This window comes from Homalodisca vitripennis, chromosome 8 (genome assembly GCF_021130785.1).
Source record: "Homalodisca vitripennis isolate AUS2020 chromosome 8, UT_GWSS_2.1, whole genome shotgun sequence".
Classification (NCBI taxonomy): domain Eukaryota; kingdom Metazoa; phylum Arthropoda; class Insecta; order Hemiptera; family Cicadellidae; genus Homalodisca; species Homalodisca vitripennis.
Genome location: NC_060214.1, coordinates 29,459,844 through 29,472,274, shown reverse-complemented (window position 1 = coordinate 29,472,274; position 12,431 = coordinate 29,459,844). Strand labels below are relative to the sequence as shown.

Here is a 12,431-nt window from a genome sequence, read left to right as displayed (position 1 = left end):
GACTCCACAACAAAAGATACATTTTCAGTTTTATTTTACACAAAAATTATTTTCTAGTTTTTTGTTTATTGTAATACACAATTCAATATTTTACATTAAAAAATAGTTTTTACGTCAATTAAACTTGTAATATTATCGATACTCAACTACGATGATTTTATCGATATATTCAACTATCGATTGTGCGACAATCGATTGTAGATTTTCACTACCGGAGCCTGCAGATTACTTAATTGGGGCTAATCACCGCGGACAAGTGCGTGCGCGTGAGCGCGAGTGCGGGTCTACACTCCACGGTATTACATGGTCAATTTACACCGGCCACCGGGATACACGGGATTACAGCGCCGTTACACACAGGGTGTGACGAAACCTTTGGCGGCCACCGCGGCCAAATTGCTTATCCCCGAATAATACCGGACAGTTAATTGGCATCTTCCCCACTAATGGGGGACATCACAGCGGCGAGGCGCGGCTGTGTCTTACTGTGGCGGCACGTCCAATTAGTGGACCCGACACTGTCATCGTCATCGTGGGGTAATTACAAAACACAATGAATGGGACAAACACCCAATTTACTTTTTCTAAATCTGTCCCTGGAAATGCATCACTGAATATTACATTACATTTACTAACTTACATATTGCGGTAATATAGAAATTTCCCTTTTCTACTTGATTTTACACATTTTCTTGGACGGATATTAGGGTAAGTCAACATTGAGACAACAACAAGAAAAACGTTTTTTTTGCGAGGGGGGGGGGGTTGAAGACGACTTATATATTCTCTTAGTGGATAGAAAGTAAGGCAAGTGCAGTCAACCGCTCATTCTCCATTTTGCTCTTTAAAAAGTTCTTGATCCGTTTCAATTTTGAGAACGATGTTCCAGCAGTTCATGTCAGTAATATTGATTTTTTCAATAATAATAATAAAAAAAGTAATTGAAAATTTTGGGGAGTGGCCCTTTAGACCCCCTCGCTGGTTACGTCCTTGCCTTGAAAAGTAATCATCAATCTCATACCTCCCTGTTTTTCACGGTTAAGGCGTAATAGAGTAAGTGGCAATCTTGGTCATACGAATAATTCCAAACCTTAAATAATTTTTCAAAATTTATTCTACCTGATAGGTGTTTTGCGACGAAGTGTAATAGTTACAAGTAGCTACCAAAAGTATAAATATAATAAATTAAGGGCTCAACGGAATTTGTAACAAGACGTATCATTCAAGTCCAGTTAACTCCTCTGGGTTCACGTAAAATATGAGAGCTATGACAAATTTGTTATTATCATAACTTCAAAGGACATAATTTTCCTCTTCAACAGTTTTATTCTTTTAATAAAACAAATTACATAATAGAGTTATGATTTTAATCACAACCAATTGTTGACTTCTCCGATATTATTATTAACTAGATATTTCCTCTTTTTCTTTAATAAGGTGTCTCCACATTTCTGAAATGGTTTATCGGTTACGGTTAGTTTATATTTCCTGCCCTATCTGTATGATTCATGTTCCACATCTGACTCTAAAATCGTCAAATATTTTGTCATAACTTTGTTTTCCTGTTATTTTTCCCTACGAAATTTGTGTCAGCTTGTTCTTTGCTATCGCGTACTCATGGGCAAGCGATACGTTTAGTTCTGCATGTTGGTAATATTTTCAAATTGCCTGTTTCATTTTTCTACAGAAGCGTGTTATGCTGTTTCTTCAATTAATTTTAAAATCTAATGTGAACAGGTTTCGGAACTGAAGAAGAAAGCAAATCCCACTTCTCGAAACGTTGAAAACCAATGTTTATCCTCTTTAAACAATCCGCGATAACTGATAAACGAACAATCTCACTGTATGCTCTCTCTCTCTCTCTCTTTGAGGGAGGTACGTTGAAAATATTAGAATTAAGGCTAAAATAAATGCGACGTTTGATTAAGATATAGATATGGCACATACAGTAGTGAAACCTTACACTGAATAAAAACAAAAACGGTTGATTTCTTATCATTTTGAGGGGAAGGGGAAGAGCCAGTTTGTTTACTTGTATGCGACTTGCGTCCCTCTATCGATTACACAGAGCGCTTAAAAATACATTGAATTTATATCAAGCCTAATCTGATTCCAATAAATCAAATTTACATAAACCAGCCCATCGTTTCTAGATTGGGACGCTGATGGTGTTGTTCATTGGGCGGATGAAAAATTGACGAGTCCAAAATATCAAAAGTACGATTTAATTTGACGTACAATTCCATAACGACGTTACAGACCCACAACCTTCTGTGACAGTAACGTAAAACTATACTAAATATTTTAGTTTATGATCTAAACAAATTGAACTGTGTAGTTTAATTAACTGGGTAAGTTTAATCATTTATGGAAAATTTCGTTTCCTTGAAAAAATATGCAACACATTTTCATGTGTAAATTGTGCATATATTCGAAGCATAATTCATTAAGATTTTGGTAAAATATTTAAGATTATCGGTTTATCTATTAACGTTACTTAATTCTCTTTAGGGAGTTTTATGGTGATCATTTTTCTCCCCTTTCATTTTAATATATTTTGAGAGAAAACATTTTCAAAAATTTTATAATTTCTTTTATCTGGAACGTGAATGTGTAGCTAACAATGTCAGGGTCAGAAAACACCTATACTTAAACATTTTAAATTTTTAACGTAGGACAATAAATGGATGCCAAGACATGGTGCACATTTAAGGGCCACTCCTTATCAAATAAATACAGGGTATAAACGTGACCACCTCAGACAGACAAAATTAGGTATGAAGCCCCCTCATATAGATTAGGCAAATTGCCAATCCCCCCCCCCCCCAAAATAATTCAAACGGTTTAAAAGTTACGGCCATGCAAAGTTTCTCACAATCAACCCAAAACCGCAACCAACAAAATTTGAAATCACCATAGCGTTTCTCCTAATTGAGCATGGGGGGTGGTGTCATTTTACTCAGTTTTAAAGGGGCTTTTCTTTTATGTAAAACACAACATACTTTGACATATTAGGTTTTTTTTATCAAATAAAAACATTGTAATTTTTTTAAAAAAAAGGCATTTAAAAAATTAAAATATTCCTATAAATAGTTTATATTCATGGTAAGTTATTCTGAACATTTCTAAGTGGGACACTAATAACCACCATAACAACAGTGGATACGTTTTTAACCATACAACTGTTATTTGTAACTTTTTTCTGAAAAGTTCGTTCCACAAGACATATTCCATTATGACGCTAGGCTACAAATTATAGAACCTCAGTTGAACGCGGCAGGCGCTCATTCGTTATCTTCACCATAATCACCGCCGCTCTTCCTCTGATGAGTCACTGCACAAAAAATGCGCTCGCAATCAATCAAAAGCACGTGTGAAACCAGAGTCCCACTGTAAGGTGAAGGGGGAGCAGGATGTGAAAAAAGCGCAGTTGCTTTGAGCCGAATCAAAATGAGACCAGCGGGAGCCGGGGCCGGCGCGGCCCACGTGAGAGGGGTGTTTGTAATTGGGGGTTCCCACGGTGGCACCCTACAGCTGGAGTAGCACCTGCAGACCTGCTGATCCCCCCTCCCCAGGGCCACTTGTACCTGTCAATGTCAACCCCCCCCCTCAAAATGATAAGAAACCATCGTTATGGTATTGTACGTCAAATTAAATCGTACTTATGAGATTTTGGACACGTCAATTTTTCATCCGCCCAATGAACGTCCAAATCTAGAAACGATGGGCTGGTTTATGTCAATTTGATTTATTGAAATCAGATTAGGCTTGATATAAATTCAATGTATTTTTAAGCGCTCTGTAATCGATAAGAGCAACGCTAGTCACATACAAGTAAACAAACGGGCTCTTCCCCCCCTTTCCCTCAAAATGATAAGACCTCAACCGTTTTTGTTTTGATTCGGTGTAACCTTTTACTACTGTATGTTCCTTATTTCATTTTAATCAAACGTCGCATTTCATTTCACCTTCATTCTAATAATTTCAACGTACCTCCCTTAGAGAGAATCAGTTATCGCGGCTTGTTTAAAGAGATAAACATTGGTTTTAAACGTTTAGAGAAGTGGGATTTTCTTCCTTCTTCAGTGCCGAAACCTGTACGTACCTGTATTAGTGCACTCTAACGGGACGTTCACCATACCAGCTTACAGAAGTTGTTACCATGTTAGCTAAATTTTAATCTAAATATATATATAAATTAATGTTGTGTGTTTGTCCTTTATGGAATCGTAAATTATTTAACCGACCATTATGAAAATTTGTATGTATATGTATTTTTCCACAGAGAAGGTTTATATACTATGCCCATTGATGTAATTCGCCACCAGGCAGTGCTGCAAAAGATACAAGTTTTCAAAGCGCTTGCACACTAAAAACTGCAATTACGAGACAGTTATGCATATTAAATAACCAAACACTATATTGAAGTTATGATGTATATTTGTCTCGAAGATACATTTCTGATTGAACTTTAAGTTTGAGTGTTAGACCACTTAATAATATATTACATGTAAGTGTATGATGGCTATAAACATACACAGATTTTCTTGATCGTGGCAACAAGGCAGACTCGACATCGGCACTGGAAATATAATTCACTTGAGCCAGAAGTGCACATACACGGGCAAAGCTTACGAAAAGCGTGCGAAGCCGCGGGATACAGCTGATAGGAAATATAACCGTACCCCACCGGAATCAGTGTCTAATTATTTTTCTATTTTAATTGAATTTGATCGAAGCAGTTGCCAAGTGTTCCAATAACAAATATAATCCCCGAAAAACAACAGATCACTAAGTAGCAAAAAAACTTTAGTGGGCTCTTACAATTTTAACAGGTAATCCATATTAGTCCTAACTTTGCGAAATAAAATAGGACATTCCTTACTTACCTTAAAAATAAGAGTACAACAAAGGCGCAATTCAGCGTATTTATTGTTAAAGAACAGCACAAATCAAGAACATAGCCGGGGACAAATATGGGAGGAGGGGACCAGACAACTAATATTTTCCTGTAGTGGACAGAAAATAGGCTTCACTTTGTTCCTTAAAAAGTTCTTGACCCGAGTCTTTGTTGAGATAGATCTTTCAGCAGTACATGTCAGTAATACTGAATTATTTAAATAATACATATCGTATATTAAAGTAATCGAAAAAATTGATAATTTGGGGAAAGGTGGTTCGGGCCCCTTAGACCCCCTCACAGGCTAAGTCCTTGACACAAATTTGTTACTAAACAGCGAACTGATACGGATGCGACAGCATATTTTAAAAGGATTTAAAAGGCAACTGACACCTAGACCGAGCGCCGACAATATTGCCTGATAAGGCCAGGAGCACATCTGCAGCAACAAGCTCTATCTAGCTCAGGTTCAGGACCACCAGAGAGAGGCTGGCCGTGTACTGCACCGCTTACCTCTTATGGCGAGACCTCCCTGCACAGCCCACTTAGCGCGAGACTGTATACCACTGTGCTACCATCGGTCTACGTGCGTTATAAACGCTTAAAACCACAGGAAAGCTGAAGTTCTCGAAGCCAGGTTATCGGCATAAACAAATAAATTGGAAGAGAAATTACGTGACATCCATTTTAATCTATTTCGTCGACTTTCTCATTTTCATTCATTGAATAAAGTTGGTATGAAAAAAGTTGACAACAATAATTCTTTTTGTAGAAGTTGCCATTCATATTATATAATATTTGACTCAAGATATGAGTCGTGGATGGATTAGAATATATGACTGCAATCTATGATTGTGCTATGATCTAATTTTCTCGTCCATAAAGACATCCATTAGATATTATTTGCAATGGATTATTGTAGGAACTAAAGGACAGCTCTATAATTGCTTCAGGAGTAAATTGTATAAGTTAATTTGTTTCGAATGTCATCCAGTAACAGCCTAGGATCCTTCAGTACCTAAGTACTTGTCGAACAATAGTACGAGACATATCACTGCAGACCATGGTTATGACAAATAAACTGTAGCCTACCATAGTCGACCGCAACCACCAACACTGTAGTGGAACCAGGCACGATCATGCCGGATACTGATACCCGGCATATCCGACTCGGGTGACCGAAAGTGTTGAGTACCTGCATTAAATTACATAAGTGAAACACCAGGTCTGACCGATTGACAGAATCCAACCGTAAAGGATCTTAGACACAAGATAGTTCGGGTACTAATGTAAAGTAGAAAAATCCAATTTGTCAGTCGCTACTTCAACTTTCTCTGCCTAGAAATGCACATTTTTCATCAAATAACATTAATCTTCGTAGTAAATTGCGCCTTATGAAACTGAGAAAGATTGAAATTGAACTGTCAACTCGAACGTCCATCAGATGCAACAGCCTAACAAAAGCTCCGTGGTTTCAAAACACACGACGAAAGAAATCAGTTACCCGTTGCGAAACCATCCGACCAGAGGAAAGGTCTGTGGAAGCTGTTATTGGCAAATCTAATAACCGCTGCCGCTCCGTAACCCTTACATAAGCGCAGCCGACGCAGCAGCAACTAGCACAAGTAGCAGTGACAGTCAAAGTCACAGGTACAATGTAACAGTTCCGTTACGTGCTGATGCGGTTGCGCAAGCGCCTTCATTGAGCTTCCGTCACATTGTTCTTCTCACCTGCCTCTTCCTCTGTTCCCACCTCATCTGGGTCTCACGCCATTTGCATTACATCCTATCAAGTGCACTGGTTTCTGATAAGCTTACATCAACGTCAGTTCCCATTGCGAGTGCTGTTATGTGTTAGGTCAGAGTGGAGTGCAACAGTTTTTCGTTTAATTTTGTCGTAATCTAATCACAAATAAGGAAATCAGTGTCTTCTGTGAAAACGGACTAAATCAGACCATGTACATCACTTATCAAAGCAGATAAGCCTCGCTGTACTATTTATCTAACAGATAAAACTGAATCTTCGTGGTATCTTTAAGGAGATAAGGTTTATATTTAAATAGATTATAAGGATGATTATTCCCATGCTGTGGTAACAAAAGATAAGTTGATTAACAAATTATGGATTCAGACTGTAAGAACAGTTATATTTTATAAAAAAATCACGTAAATTTAATTGAGAGCTGCCGTTTATTCAGTTTTTGTATTGTTAGCTATTCGCTGAGAACCTCAAAGTGGGCCATGTCTTGTGACTGTAAATTTGCTCTAAATCAGCAATCTTTGGTGTCATTAGATTTGTGATAACATCCTCAAAAAACTGTTATTTTTGTAATTCTTGAGAAAAATTGCAGGTTCTCAAGATATTCGAAGTGTAAAAGTTTTGATGGTCGCCATTTTGAAAACACTAACGATAATTTCATGATATATTTTTCACTAACAGGCCTTGTTATCATAGACATTTGAGTCAAATTCGGTATAATTTATTTCATTGGTTTTTGAGATATTAATGTTTGTATAAAAACACATAAAGGCAGACAGATGGGAAACTAAACATCGGGGACCTATGTTCATATGGTGAAATTAAAGTGTCTTGTCTTGACCTGAAAATAACGTGGTATACCTTTGTACAGAGAGAGTTGCGGGACACCCTGTATAAATTATTTATGTGTCTGATGATCATTTCAAGTAAGTCAAAGTATAACAAATAGAACCTGTGAAACAATTATCATTACCCTACAAATATCGTACTGCATGTAAATATTGTTTGGTTTTCATAAAAGATAAGCACTATTTTGACTTTCCTCTATAATAGGAATTGCTAAAAAAACTAACAGCAATGTGTATTCCTGTGTTCGTGGCAAAATTTGCTACAAGTAGGCTATTCTAAATGATACTATATTTAGTACAATATAAAAATAAGAACACTGTTATATAAATGTGTTATATTAATTACCTCAAGTATGAAAAATGTTTAAATGTGCACTTATTCGTAAAAATATTAAAAAAAAGACATTAATAATATAAACAGTTCAACATTTCCTACAATTTGGCTATTCTGAATTTTGAATATTTGTAAAATTTCAAATACATGTGCGTACTTTATTTCAAATTTTGTTTTTATTTATATTTTGGTTTAACTTCTGTTATTTCTAAACTAAGAAATTGTTTTTTTCTGACTTCATTTACACAGTTTGAAAGCACAGTTATTTCCAAAAAAAGTGGTATATAACATAATCAGATAGATTTATTATAAATTTTAAAAGGTTAGTCTGCAAAACCTACAAAAAGTATGCATTTAAAAAAAAATATGATGGACGCTCGGAGGGTTAATAACCAGGTCGCGTGCTCATACTATTTACATTGGCTGGATCAAACGTCCTGTCAGATCCAGACACTCCGACATATTAGTTTATTTGTTCTAGAATGGTATAGATTTGGCAAAAGTGAGGAAACACTTGCCTCAGGAATGTCAGCCGATAAACACTGAAAGCCGACTAGAAAGGGAGCGAGGCCAGACCTGACAACAATAAACATTAGTAGTGGTTCCTTGAGGCCAGGACTGCTATCGGCGGAGAGCTGTATATATGTCGTGAGTGAAGTGGATGTTAGAGGTGTCCGGACTCAAGCGGTCATCGCCCACTCCTGGTTTACATTGCACTTGTTTACTTCCCGCGTCACACGACCACGTCTGCTGCGTGTCTCTGTGTCGACTTCTCCACTCGGATTTATCGCTGCGATATAAGTTCAGTAGGGTGAATGTCTTTTGGTTACAACCTTGGAGAAATTCTCAAAATACGTGCAAAATTTTATAAACGTCGTTACAAGGAACTTCTTGAATTTTAAATACATAATACGTAATTAGGTTCGACATTTCGTTTTCATTATTTTTAGATAATCGTAAATATCGATGATTCGATAATCATTATTCAATTGTGGTGGTGGCCGCTTATTATACTGCAGCCATATTAAAGTCTACCCAAATCCTGGCTGCAGTATAATAAACGGCCACCATAATAATCGAAACTATCGATTCGAAATAGCCGACTAGAGGAGGAGCGAGGAAAGGTCTGACAATAAACATAAGTAGTGGATATTATGAGGTGTCCGAACACAAGCGGTCAGCGCCCACTCCTGGCTTACATTGCACTTGTTTACTTCCCGCGTCACACGACCACGTCTGCTGCGTGTCTCTGTGTCGACTTCTTCACTTATCGCTGCGATATAAGTTCAGTAGGGTGAATGTCTTTTGGTTACAACCTTGGAGAAATTCTCAAAATACGTGCAAAATTTTATAAACGTCGTTACGAGGAACTTCTTGAATTTTAAATACCTAATACGTAATTAGGTTCGACATTTCGTTTTCATTATTTTTAGATAATCGTAAATATCGATGATTCGATAATCATTATTCAATTGTGGTGGTGGCCGCTTATTATACTGCAGCCATATTAAAGTCTACCCAAATCCTGGCTGCAGTATAATAAACGGCCACCATAATAATCGAAACTATCGATTCGAAATAGCCGACTAGAGGAGGAGCGAGGAAAGGTCTGACAATAATAAACATAAGTAGTGGATATTATGAGGTGTCCGAACACAAGCGGTCAGCGCCCACTCCTGGCTTACATTGCACTTGTTTACTTCCCGCGTCACACGACCACGTCTGCTGCGTGTCTCTGTGTCGACTTCTCCACTCGGACTTATCGCTGCGATAGGTATTCAGTAGGGTGAATGTCTTTTAGTTACAACTTTGGACAACTTTTCAAAATACGTGCAAAATTTTATATACGTCGTTACAAGGAACTTAATGCATTATAAATACCTATTACGTAATTAAAATCGACATTTCGTTTTCAGTATTTTTAGATAGTCGTGAATATATCGATGATTCAATAATCATTATTCGATTGTGGTGGTGGCCGCTTATTATACTGCAGCCATATTAAAGTCTACCCTAATCCTGGCTGCAGTATAATAAACGGCCACCATAACAATCGAAAACCATCGATTAGAGATAGCCGGCTAGAAGGGGAGCGAGGCTAGGTCTGACAACATTAAACATAAGTAGTGGTTCCTTAAGACTAGGCCTGCTATCGGCGGCGGAGAGCTGTACATATCTCACAAGTGTAGTGTCCGGACACAAGCGGTCATCGCTCACTCCGGGCTTACATTGCACTTGTTTACTTTCTGCGTCACACGACCACGTCTGCTGCGTGTCTATGTGACGACTTTTCCACTCGGACTTATCTCTGTGATAGGTGTTCAGCTGGGTATATCTCTTTTAGTTAGTCACAACCTTGGATAACTTTTCAAAATACGTGCAAATTTTGTAAACTTCGTTACGAGTATCAATGCATTATAAATACCTATTACGTAATTAGGAGCGATGTTTCATTTTCAGTATTTTTTGGATAGTCGTGAATATCGATTATTCGATAGTTATGATTCGATTGTGGTTGTGGCCGTAAAGTCTACCCAAATCCTGGCTGCAGTATAATAAACGACCACCACGACACTCAAAGGTCTGTCGGATAGAAACATCTCACAATACAAATGAAAATATGTGTTGTTGTTGTTGTTGTTGTTTTTATTACAACACACAAAAACAACAAAAGTAATTTTCTGAAGTAATATTTTATAGATTAACAAAAATAAAAACCCGTAATTCTCCTTAGTCACATTCTGTGTACATATTGTGCATTCTTAAGCCAATTTAATCTGGATCTGGCAACAAATGTAATCAAAGTTTTTATTTAAGTGTTTTTAATTCCTTGTATAATGATAAAAAAAGTGTAATATTTTTTCCTGTCAGATTTGTTATCATCTTCATATGAGTCTAAACCGATTGTACCATTTTAACAACTCTTGTACACAAGAACGTAGCCAAGAAAAACTTTTTTTTTTTGGTGGGGGGGATCCAGATAGCTGATATTTTCCTGTAGTGGACAGAGAGTAAGGCCCCATTTTGTTTCTTAAAAAGTTCTTGATCCTTTTCTTTGATAAGAACGATCTTTCAGCAGTACACGTCAGTAATACTGAATTGGTTCATATTGGTAAGTTGCTTAGCATTCTTCATAAGAGCTTTGTTGTCGGATTCCCCGGCCATCTTATCCCATCCTGGAGTGATATACAGCGTCTAATAGACAAACCGAACTCTCCCAGACAATGTTCCACGAGGCGTGACGCGGTCGCCAGAAGGAAGATAGCCGTGCACGCCCACTCCCCGTTATCAAGTGGTGCCCTGTGCCTTTTGTCTGCCCAGACAGGAGATACTGCCCACAGATCATTAGCCTGTCTCCGCTCCACAGCCTACACGGGTTTATGGCCGAATGGAAGCCCAGATACGGATGATGGATGTTGTAGACCACTCTCGCTTTTACACCAGGACACGAGAGTGACAAGAGCTTCTACTGTACGATACACACGTATCTGGAGACGGTTAACACACGGGTTATCCGTGTATGGTTGAAATTTTAAATAAATTGCATTTGTTTTAAATTGCGTCGAGGAAAAATACACAAGTGGAAGTTGAAGAATTACGGGATGTAAGCAAAGGCCAAACAATAAACATTACTTCCCAAATTGCTAACTTTTAAACACTCCCAAATGGAATAATTAAACACAGTGGACTTTTAGGATAAGAAAAATCTATTATTTAAATAACACGTAATCGGCAAACGGTAGTTCAATTTAGAACTAGAATATATCAAGGGTAAAGAAAATATTGTGGCAGACATTTTTCATTTTCATTGTAAAGTATTGATTAATAGACATTCATGCCTCATATGGAGAACTATCTTTACTTGGGATTTGCAGTAAAGATTACCAAGGTAGGGCTTGGGGGAGGGGTAAATCAGTAAACCAATCTCTTGTAATCTTCCATGTAATTTTGATAGCCTCATTTTGGAGTTCAAAATCTCTTTAGAGCAGATCTCGTGAGTAGCCCTATTCCGCTCCCCAAGTGAGGAGGTATTATGGCCATCGTAGGTTATAGACTTCTGAATGGAAGAATTATTTAGATAAGTTACATAAGATTGTATATACGACAGTTCCAAAACAGCCCAAGTCAATAGACAGTCAAAGGAATATAAAATCAAATTCATTTTAGGTAGACATCAGATGATCAAATAAGAATTTGTTTACTAAGTTTAACTTCTTACGAGCCGCTGATTGGAATTAAAATTAGGATTTAAATTACTACCTATCACTAAGTTTGAGTGTAACACAAGTTTAATCATATAAACTTTTTTCCAACTTGAAGCTTAGCCTAATCGCCATTTAACAAGACTGTGTCGGTTTTAATTACTTAATTTACTACCAACTTATTTTAATACAGTAATACAAGTAAGAGTAATACCATAACATTAAAGCTCTTTTTGATTTTCATTACGTGCGTATTTGCAACAATTATTAGGCTACTATTACTTCAATTAAATAACAAGACCCTTGAGATATAAATTTGGATACCCCCCCCCCCGATGAGAATACTGGAAGAAAATTGTTTTTGACAGTTATACAGTTAAAAGGGCTC

General features: G+C 37.2%; 1 protein-coding gene across 2 annotated transcripts in view; it reads right to left on the bottom strand.

Annotated features, from left to right (window-relative positions):
* The window catches only part of LOC124367465 (protein phosphatase Slingshot), a 311,228-nt gene that overhangs the window by 194,219 nt on the left and 104,578 nt on the right, over window positions 1-12,431 (bottom strand). The window lies entirely within an intron of this gene.